Genomic DNA, 9,234 nt, shown 5'->3' with positions numbered 1-9,234 from the left:
GACCTAATTAAACTTTAAATCTTTTGCACAGCAAAGGAAACTACAAACAAGGTAAAACGACAACCCTCAGAATGGGAGAAAATAATGGCAAGGGAAACAACTGATAAAGAATTAATTTCCAAAATATACAAGCAGCTTATACAACTCAATACCAAAAAAGAAAACAACCCAATCAAAAAGTGGGAAAGGGACCTGAAGAGATATTTCTCCAAAGAAGACATACAGGTGCTAACAAGCACAGGAAAAGATGCTCAACATCACTCATTATCAGAGAAATGCAAATCAAAACTACAATGAGATACCACCTCACACCAGTCAGAATGGCCATCATCAAAAAGTCTACAAACAATAAATGCTGGAAAGGGTGTGGAGAAAAGGGAACACTCTTGCACTGCTGGTGGGAATGTAAACTGATACAGTTACTATGTAAGATGGTATGGAGTCTCCTTAAAAAGCTAGAAATAAAACCACCATATGACCCAGCAACCCCACTCCTAGGCATATACCCTGAGAAAATCAAAACTGAAAAAGACACGTGTACCCCAATGTTCACTGCAGCTCTATTTACAATAGCTAGAACATGGAAGCAACATAGATGTCCATCGACAGATGAATGGATAAAGAAGTTGTGGTAATATATAAAATGCAATACTACCCAGCCATAAAAAGGAATGCATTTGAATCTGTTCTGATGAGATAGATGAAACTAGAGCCCATTATACACAGTGAAGTAAGTCAGAAAGAGAAATGTAAATATCGTATACTGACACATATATATGGAATCTGAAGAGATGGCCCTGATGAATTTATTTTCAGGGTGGCAATGAAGAAACAGATATAGAGAAGAGACCTATTGTCAAGGTGGGAGGAGAGGAGTGAGAAGGGGAGGTGTGTGGAGAGAGTAGCATAGAAATTTACAATACAGTGTATAAAACAGAGAGCCAACGGGAATTTGTTGTATGACGCAGGGAACTCAAACAGGGGCTCTGCAACAGGCTGAAGGGTGGGGTGGGAAGGGAGATGGGAGGGAGGTTTGGGAGGGAGGGGACATGAGTATGCCTATGGCTGATTCTTGTTGATGTACGACAGAAAACCACAACATTCTGTAAAGCAATTATCCTTCAACTAAAAAATTAAAAAAAATTTTTTTTTGCTGTGGTGAGACAGAACCGGGGAAGTTACACACTCCCCGGACATATATGGTGCCATGACTCAGATTAAGCCTTGCTGAAACAATCTCAGTTCAGCCCCTGCAAGGCAGAAGCCAAGCAGAGCAGAAAGCCTAACTTGGCAAAGCTCCTACAGTGGAAGCTGAAGGAGAAGAAAACCCAATGCGGAGGAAGTGACAAGAAGCCCAGCGTGCTGGAAACTGGGACAGCAAAAACAAATAAACAGCAGGAAGCTCACGGGGCTCAGTCTCAGATTCCAGGAGACCTCGGGTTAAGGTAGGATGTCCTTACTCCTATGGATGGAAGGACACATGGCTAACAAAATCTTGATTCCTTTACAATCTCTCGTTTCTTGTTTCCTCAAACACCCCGTGAATAGGCGAGCGGCAGTGGGTGCAATTGAGGGACTCTGGCAGGGGCTACTTAGTAGCTGCTTCCCAAGCGGGTGGGGGTTCCTTCTGTCCTTAATCTTCTTTACGCCAAGGATTAGGCCAATGAAAACTGTGAGCACAGGCCAGGTATTTAGCAGATTTTCCAGCAGGTTATGAAGAGGATTCCTCGGCACATTTTTCCCACTGCTTTTTCTTCCTGTCCTTCAGCTCATCTCTCCCAGGATTTGAGCCTGGCCAAAACCCATGGTGCATGGCTTCAGGACCTAATGAAGCTCAGGCTCTTAATGTCTTATTGCAAAAAATTCAGTGAGAGACACAGCGATGGGTAAGAGGTGGATTTGTTTGGATTCAGAGAGAAGCACTCTCCAAGAGTGTGGGCCATCACAGAGGGAAGCAGCCATAGAATGTGATGTGGTTAGTTTTAGAGGGCTGGGTGATTTCATATGCTAATGAGTCGGAGGATCATTCCAACAACTGGGGAACCACCCACTCCTTTTGACAGTGCCTTGGAACTGTCCTGGCACTTCTGGGTGTGTCATTTAGCTTGCAGATTGAGGATCAAAGTTTAGTTGAATTTGACTTGTCATCTTGGACCCATTTGATTTTAATCAGTTTATGTTATGCCCTTGGGTTATGTCATTTTTTCAAAAGTTGTGCCCTGCCCCCTTCCCTCCTGTTTCATGCTTTTTTCCTGAGCCCTGTCCAAGCCCACGGTGTTGCCTCTACAATCTTCTGGAGGGACAACCAGAAATGCTGTATAATATTCAATCTCTTTAGATATTCAGGCCTTCATCTTCCATGTTTCCTGCAACATGTGCAACAACAGCATCTCTCAGTGAACCCACTAGGGTGGGTGACAGGCACTCAATGCCTACTAGAGGTTTATCTGTTGGTGGCATCCCTTCAAGGGCAATTGGGCATCCAGGGATAATATTTGGACACAAACCCTTCTCCTAAAGCTACAAATATATCCCTGGATCAAATCTCCACTCCACTTTTATGGAACATCTGGTCTGTTGCCTCTTATCAATTTGTTCTTAGTTCAGTTCAGTTCAGTCATTCAGTCATGTCCAACTCTTTGCAACTCCATGGACTGCAGCATGCCAGGCCTCCCTGTCCATCACCAACTTCCAGAGTTTACTCAAACTCATGTCCATTGAGTCGGTGATGCCATCCAACCATCTCATCCTCTGTCGTCCCCTTCTCCTCCTGCCTTCAGTCTTTCCCAGCATCAGGGCTTTTCAAATGAGTCAGCTCTTTGGCATCATGTGGCCAAAGTATTGAGTTTCAGCTTCAGCATCAGTCCTTCCAATGAATATTCAGGACTGATTTCCTTTAGGATGGACTGGTTGGATCTCTTTGCAGTACAAGGGACTCTCAAGTGTCTTCTCCAACACCACAGTTTAAAAACCATCAAATCTTCGGCGCTCAGCTTTCTTTATAGTCCAACTGTCATATCCACCCGTGACTACTGGAAAAACCATAGCCTTGACTAGATGGACCTTTGTTGGTAAAGTAATGTCTCTGCTACTTAATATGCTGTCTCTGTTGGTCATAACTTTTCTTCCAAGGAGTAAGCGTCTTTTAATTTCATGGCTTCTGTCACCATCTGCAGTGATTTTGGAGCCCCCCCAAAATAAAGTCTGCCACTGTTTCCACTGTTTCTCCATCTATTTGCCATGAAGTGATGGAACCGGATGCCATGATCTTTGTTTTCTGAATGTTGAGATTTAAGCCAACTTTTTCACTCTCCTCTTTCACTTTCATCAATTTGTTCTTAAGCCACTTACTAACTCCTACAACCAGGGCCCTGCCACTTTGTAGGCAACATTACTCCACCTCGCTTATTATTACCTCGCTTCTGTTATTACCTAAAGTGGGTCTATGACAGTGAGATGTTTACCATTGGAGACACCCTAAACTGCTCTTGTGGAGGACTAGGGGAAGAAATCAGTGACTTACACTCCCTCAGAGTAATACGAGGATAAGCCTTATGACTATTTCCCCAGGTTCCCAGTAGGGCACAGAACTGGATTGCTTTACATCATATCTATTCCCATCCATGGTGGACAAACCGGCAATGAGTTAAGATTACAACCCCTCAATCCTACCCAGCACTGGTCACACTGGTGACCTTGGGGGTGCCCAACTCCAGTCTGGGGGTTCCAGGAGGTCAAACTGCCTTGACCTGCCTAGGAATCTGGTCCTTGAAAGGTTGTCACACCTCAACCTGCTCGGGGATCCACCAGTCCAGGGGTCCTAGGAGGTCAACATGACTAGACCTGCCCAGGGACCCAATTCTCAGCCTGCCTGGGGATTTGATTGATCTCCAGGAGGCTGTCACACCTCAGCCTGCCCGGGGATCTGCACCCTGACCCGGGGATGCCTGGCTCTCAGGTTGCAACAGTACTGGGTAGGATAAGCTTCAGAAAGACTCACCCCTAAGGAAGTCCACCCATGGAAATAGAAAGAGGCCTATTAGGTTTTTTTTTTTTTTCTTTTTTCTTTTCCTCCCTGTCATCACTGTCTTTCAGATGGGAAATAACCAACCCACTTCCTGACAGATGCCCTTGAGATGCATTCTTGATAGTTGGAAGCTGTTCAATCCTCAAACCCTAAGGAGAAGTCGCTTAAAATTCTTTTGTGCCACTGCAAGGCCACAGTATCCTCTGAGGGACAAGGAACACTGGCCTGAGGATGGGAGTTTGAATTACAGTACCATCTGGTGGCTTGACTTATTCTGCAAAAGACAAGGGAAATGGACAGAGATCCCCTATGTCCAAATTTTTTTCCACCTAAGAGATATGAAGGAGCTATGTCTTAAGTGTGGGATTGTTGTACACCCTAAAAGTGAGCCTACTAGGCAGATGGTGTTAGGCACAGACAACCAAGAGAAGGAAGCCCTCTGTGAAGGCTAACCTCCCATGGCTCCTGAGTTTCCTGATGCTCCTTCCTTGTATCCAAACATGCCCCCATATCCGGGAGCACCCCCTCCACAGAAACCAATTTGAGTATGTCCCCTAGTTGAAACTGGAGAATTTGGACCAACCCAGGTCCATAAGCCTTCTCCAAGACAGAGCAAATAAGACCTGGGAAGCTATCCAGATGACCCAGAAAAATACATAGATACATGCCAACACATTACCTTGGCCTTTGACTTGACATGGAAGGACATCATGGTCATATTTAGTCAAACTTTATCGACCCTGAGCATGCTAGGGTCTTAAAGGAAGCCCGAAGGTATGCTACAGGGCTTCACATGTCAAGCGATAAATACCCAATAGGGGAAACTGCAGTCCCCTCCTTAGATCCTAATTGGAATTATAATGACCCTGAGCACATCTGGGAAAGGGATAATTTTCTGATCTGCATAAAAGCAGGACTAAAAGCAGCACAGCATAAAGTAATCAGCTATGCCCAGGTCTCAGCAATAACTCAGGAGCCCAACAAGAACCCCACTGTCTTTCTGGAAAGGCTAAAAAAGGCCCTCCAAAAGTTTACAAATCTGGACTTAAACTCTTACAAGGGACAGGTGATTTTAAAGGACAAATTCCTGTCCCAATGTGCATCAGACATCAGGATAAGGTTACAACAGCTACAGCAGCAGGACCCTGCTACCTCTAGATGAGATGGTCCAGACAGCCACCAATACCTTTTATAACAGAGAACAGGAGAGGGAGGCCAAGGTTCATGAAAGGGATAAAAGGAAAGAGACAAGCCATGCCCAGATGCTGGCCGCCCTCCAGGGAAGCCCTATGGCAAACCTCAAGTCCTTGAAGAACAAGGCACAAGGCAAATGGCTAATCTGTATACAGGCGGTACAATGGGCCAAAGAGTGTCCAAACTGTGACAAGTCTCCTAAAATGGCTTGCTACAAATGCCATCTATTGGGACATTGAGCAGCACTCTGCCCTGGGAACCCAAGAGCCTCAAGGTCAAGCACCAAGCCTTCCCTCACAATGGTTCAACCGGACTGAAGCAGCCCACTCGAGCCAGCCCACCTGTTGCTGGAGGCTAGGGTGCAACTGGATGTGGCAGGTAGGTCTGAGGGTTTCTTGGTTACACAGGGGTCACCTACTCTGTCCCAACTTCCTACTCCGGAGCCTTCTCCTCCCAAACCTGTACCATTTTAGGTGCTAAAGGGAAAAAAATTACAAAAATACTCACCTGAGCACTTCTTTGTTGCTGGGATGGACAAATATTTTTCCACCAGTTTCTGGTGGTCCCTGAGTAAAAGAGATATATACTCAGTAAACTGGGGACCACCCTTGCGATGGGAAGCTTTTCAGTCCCTCGAGACCTACAGTTTCTGGTTACTACTGAGAAACCCATTACACCCTCTCCAATAGGGAAGGGCCAAAAACTACTTGAGGACAAAATTAACCCCCAGGTGTGGGACCAGAAGACTCCTGGACGAGCCCACCAAGCTGAATCAGTTGTCACTGTCCTCTGAGATCCTACTCGGTTTCCAAACCGGAAACAGTACCCCCTCAGAAGAGAAGCTTGGGAAGGACTACAGTCTCTAATAAAATTCCTTGCCTGTGGGCCATTGGTCCCCACCAATTCACCGTGTAACACCCCAATCCTCCCTGTAAAGAAAAAGGTTGGGACCTGGCAAATGGTTTAAGATCTCTGGATCATAAATGAAGCTGTGGTCCCCCTCCATCCCACAGTACCCAATCCCTATGTTATCTTGGGAGAAATCCCACCCAGTGCCAAGTGGTTTACAGTCTTGGATTTCAAAGATGCATTCTTTTGCATACCACTGGCTAAAGAACCTCAATATCCCTTTGCCTTCGAGTGGGAGGCTCCAGGAGAAAAACACCAACAGATAACTTGGACAGTATTACCTTAGGGGTTCAGAGACAGCTCCCACGTGTTTGGGCAGGCTCTTAGCCAAGATCTCCTAGATCTGGACCTGGGACCTAATGGGAAAATATCAAAATACATAGATGACCTACTAGTCTGCTCTCCAGATGAGAAAAATGCCCCACAACATGCAATTCAGGTTCTAAACTTTTTGGCAGAGAGGGGATATAAAATCTCCTGTGCTAAGGCCCAGATGGTCGAGACAAAGGTCACTTACCAGGGAGTTCAGATTACACATGAGTCCAGGAGGCTGTCCTCTGATCAAGTACAAAGAAGCCTCCAGTTGCCCTCCCCCATGACTTGAAAACAATTACAAGCTTTCCTGGGGCTAATGGGGTATTGTAGACTCTATACCCAACTATGGTCTAATTGCCTAGCCCTTATACGAAAGCTTGAAGGGATGGGATGATGTGATGCCTCAAAAGAAGGCAGAGGCCACACTAAAACAAGCCTTAACTCAAGCACCTGCCTTGAGGCTGCCAGACCCAGAAAAAGCACTCCAACTTTATGTCCATGAAAAGGAAGGAATAGACTTGGGAGCGTTAACTCAAAGGTTGGGACCTGAGCCCAAGCCTGTAGCTTACTTATCCAAGAGGCTCAACCCAACTGCCCGAGGCTGGCCTCCCTGCCTTCAAAATCTTGCAGCTATTGCAATCCTGATAGAAGATGCTTTAAAACTCTCTTCTGGGGGCAAACTAGCTATTTTTACCAGCTGCCAAGTAAAACAACTAAATGATAGAGGCCATTTATGGATGTCTGATCAAAGAATCCTCAGCTATCAAGTAGTGCTGATGGAAAATCCAGACCTGACTATATCTCCTTGTGAGGTTCTTAACCCAGCCACCCTCCTGCCTATCCCCACGGACTCTCTCCCTTCACTCTTGTCTAGATACCTTGGACCAGTGGACAAAACCCCGAGAGGGATTGTTGGAAGATCCTCTGACCAATCCTGAGGAAATCTGGTACACTGACGGAAGCAGCTTTGTCTTGGATGGAAAAAGAGCCAGATATGCAGTAGTCTCCAATTTTGAGACCATGGAAGCTAAGCCTTTTCCACCAGGTACTTCAGCTCAATTAGCTGAGCTCACAGCCCCGACTCGACTGTTAGAGCTGGAAAAAGGAAAAAGAGTAGCCATTTATACTGACTCTAAATATGCCTTTCTGGTGCTCCATGCACATGTGGCTAATTGGAAAGAAAGAGGCCACTTGACCACCCAAGGGTCCCCAATCAAATATGGTGATCAAATTCTTAGACTCTTAGAGGCAGTCCATCTGCCCACTGAGGTTTCAGTCCCCCACTGTAAAGGACACCAGAAAGGGAGCTCGGAAGGAAGGCACGAGGGAGCCAAGCAGCCTATCAGGCAGCTAAGAGAGCAGCGTTACAGAACCATGACCTAATAGGGGTTGCCACCCTAGTTCCACAGACTAACTTGCCAGAAACTCCTTCATATACTGAAGGTGAGACTCTTAAAGCTAAGAGCGAGGGCTTTCAAGAAGATCATATCAGATGGTTCCAAAAGGAGGGACTCCTTTTCTGCCTGGGAACCTCCAATGGAAGTTGGTTAACTCCTTACATGCCACCACTCATTTAGGGGAGCAGGCCCTCCAAAGATTACTAGAAAGGCCTTTCAGAGGAACAGGCCTCCAAACAACTGTAAGGCAAGTGGCCTCCTCTTGTCCCACTTGCCAATTAAACATCCTCCCAGGAGCTCAAAGACCCCAGCTGGCCCAGCCCACCCAACGACGTGGGACCTATCCAGGAGAGGACTGGCAGATGGACTTCACCCAGATGCCAGTTTCTCAAGGGTATAAATACCTATTAGTCATGATAGATACATTCACAGGATGAATTGAAGGCTTTCCCACCCAGACTGAGAAGGCTGAGGAGGTGGTTAAAAAAAAAAACAAAACAAACTGCTCCATGAAATCATTCCGAGATGTGGTCTGCCCAGGTCATTACAAAGTGACAATGGGACATCATTTACTTCTGAGGTCACCCAAGGGGTCTTTAAAGCATTGAGCATTACTTATTATCTCCATTGTGCCTGGAGGCCTCAGTCTTCAGGAAAAGTAGAAAGAGCCAACTAATTCTCAAAATCAGTGATAAAAAAGATAACCCAGGAGACCTCCCTGGGATGGAAGGAGGCTTTACCAATAGCTCTCCTCCGTACCTCTATTGCCCCTAAGGAACAGGCTGGTCTTAGTCCTTATGAGATGCTGCTATATGGGAGACCTTTTGTTTATGTCAATGACCTCTTTCTAGATCCCGAGGCTCAGACCCTCCAGTCTTATACCATGGCCTTTGGGCAATTCCAACAAGACATACACTTGTGGGGTGTCAACCAGGACCCAAAAGATTCTAAAGAGCCACCACTATATGCTCCAGGGAGTCAAGTCCTAATTAAAGTCTGGAAAGATGGGTCCCCAAAGGCTCAACTCCAGCCCACATGGAAGGGCCCCTACCCTGTAATACTTTCTACCCCACAGCAGTCAAGGTACCAGGACACAACTCCTGGATTCACTACTCAAGAGTCAAGCCATGAAAGAAAACAGAAGAGGACACTCAATACTCCTGTGAGCCCCTGGGAGATCTCAGATACTTATTCAGAGCTACAAATGCGTGCCATTCTAATGAACATCCCAAAATTAAGTTTCTGGGGTTAAGATTTCTCAGGACAGCTCTAAAGAGCCAATATATCTTGGCAGGGGTTGTACTCCAGAACAGACAGGAGATAAATCTCCTGACCCCTGAACAAGGAGGGACCTGAGCCAACTTGAATGAGATGTGTTGTTTCTGGGTAAAT

At 46.0% G+C, this 9,234-nt stretch overlaps 1 long non-coding RNA gene across 1 annotated transcript; it reads left to right on the top strand.

Moving 5' to 3' along the window:
* The first annotated feature begins 1,065 nt into the window (after positions 1 to 1,065).
* Positions 1,066 to 8,338, top strand: LOC139035165 (uncharacterized). The gene is made up of 3 exons (XR_011487734.1): positions 1,066 to 1,445; positions 4,096 to 5,599; positions 7,320 to 8,338. It is a non-coding gene; the product is annotated as an uncharacterized lncRNA (long non-coding RNA).
* Positions 8,339 to 9,234: the final 896 nt, after the last annotated feature.

Source organism: Odocoileus virginianus, chromosome 5, assembly GCF_023699985.2.
Source record: "Odocoileus virginianus isolate 20LAN1187 ecotype Illinois chromosome 5, Ovbor_1.2, whole genome shotgun sequence".
NCBI classification, from domain to species: Eukaryota; Metazoa; Chordata; class Mammalia; order Artiodactyla; family Cervidae; genus Odocoileus; species Odocoileus virginianus.
This window is presented reverse-complemented; position numbering and strand designations above follow the sequence as displayed.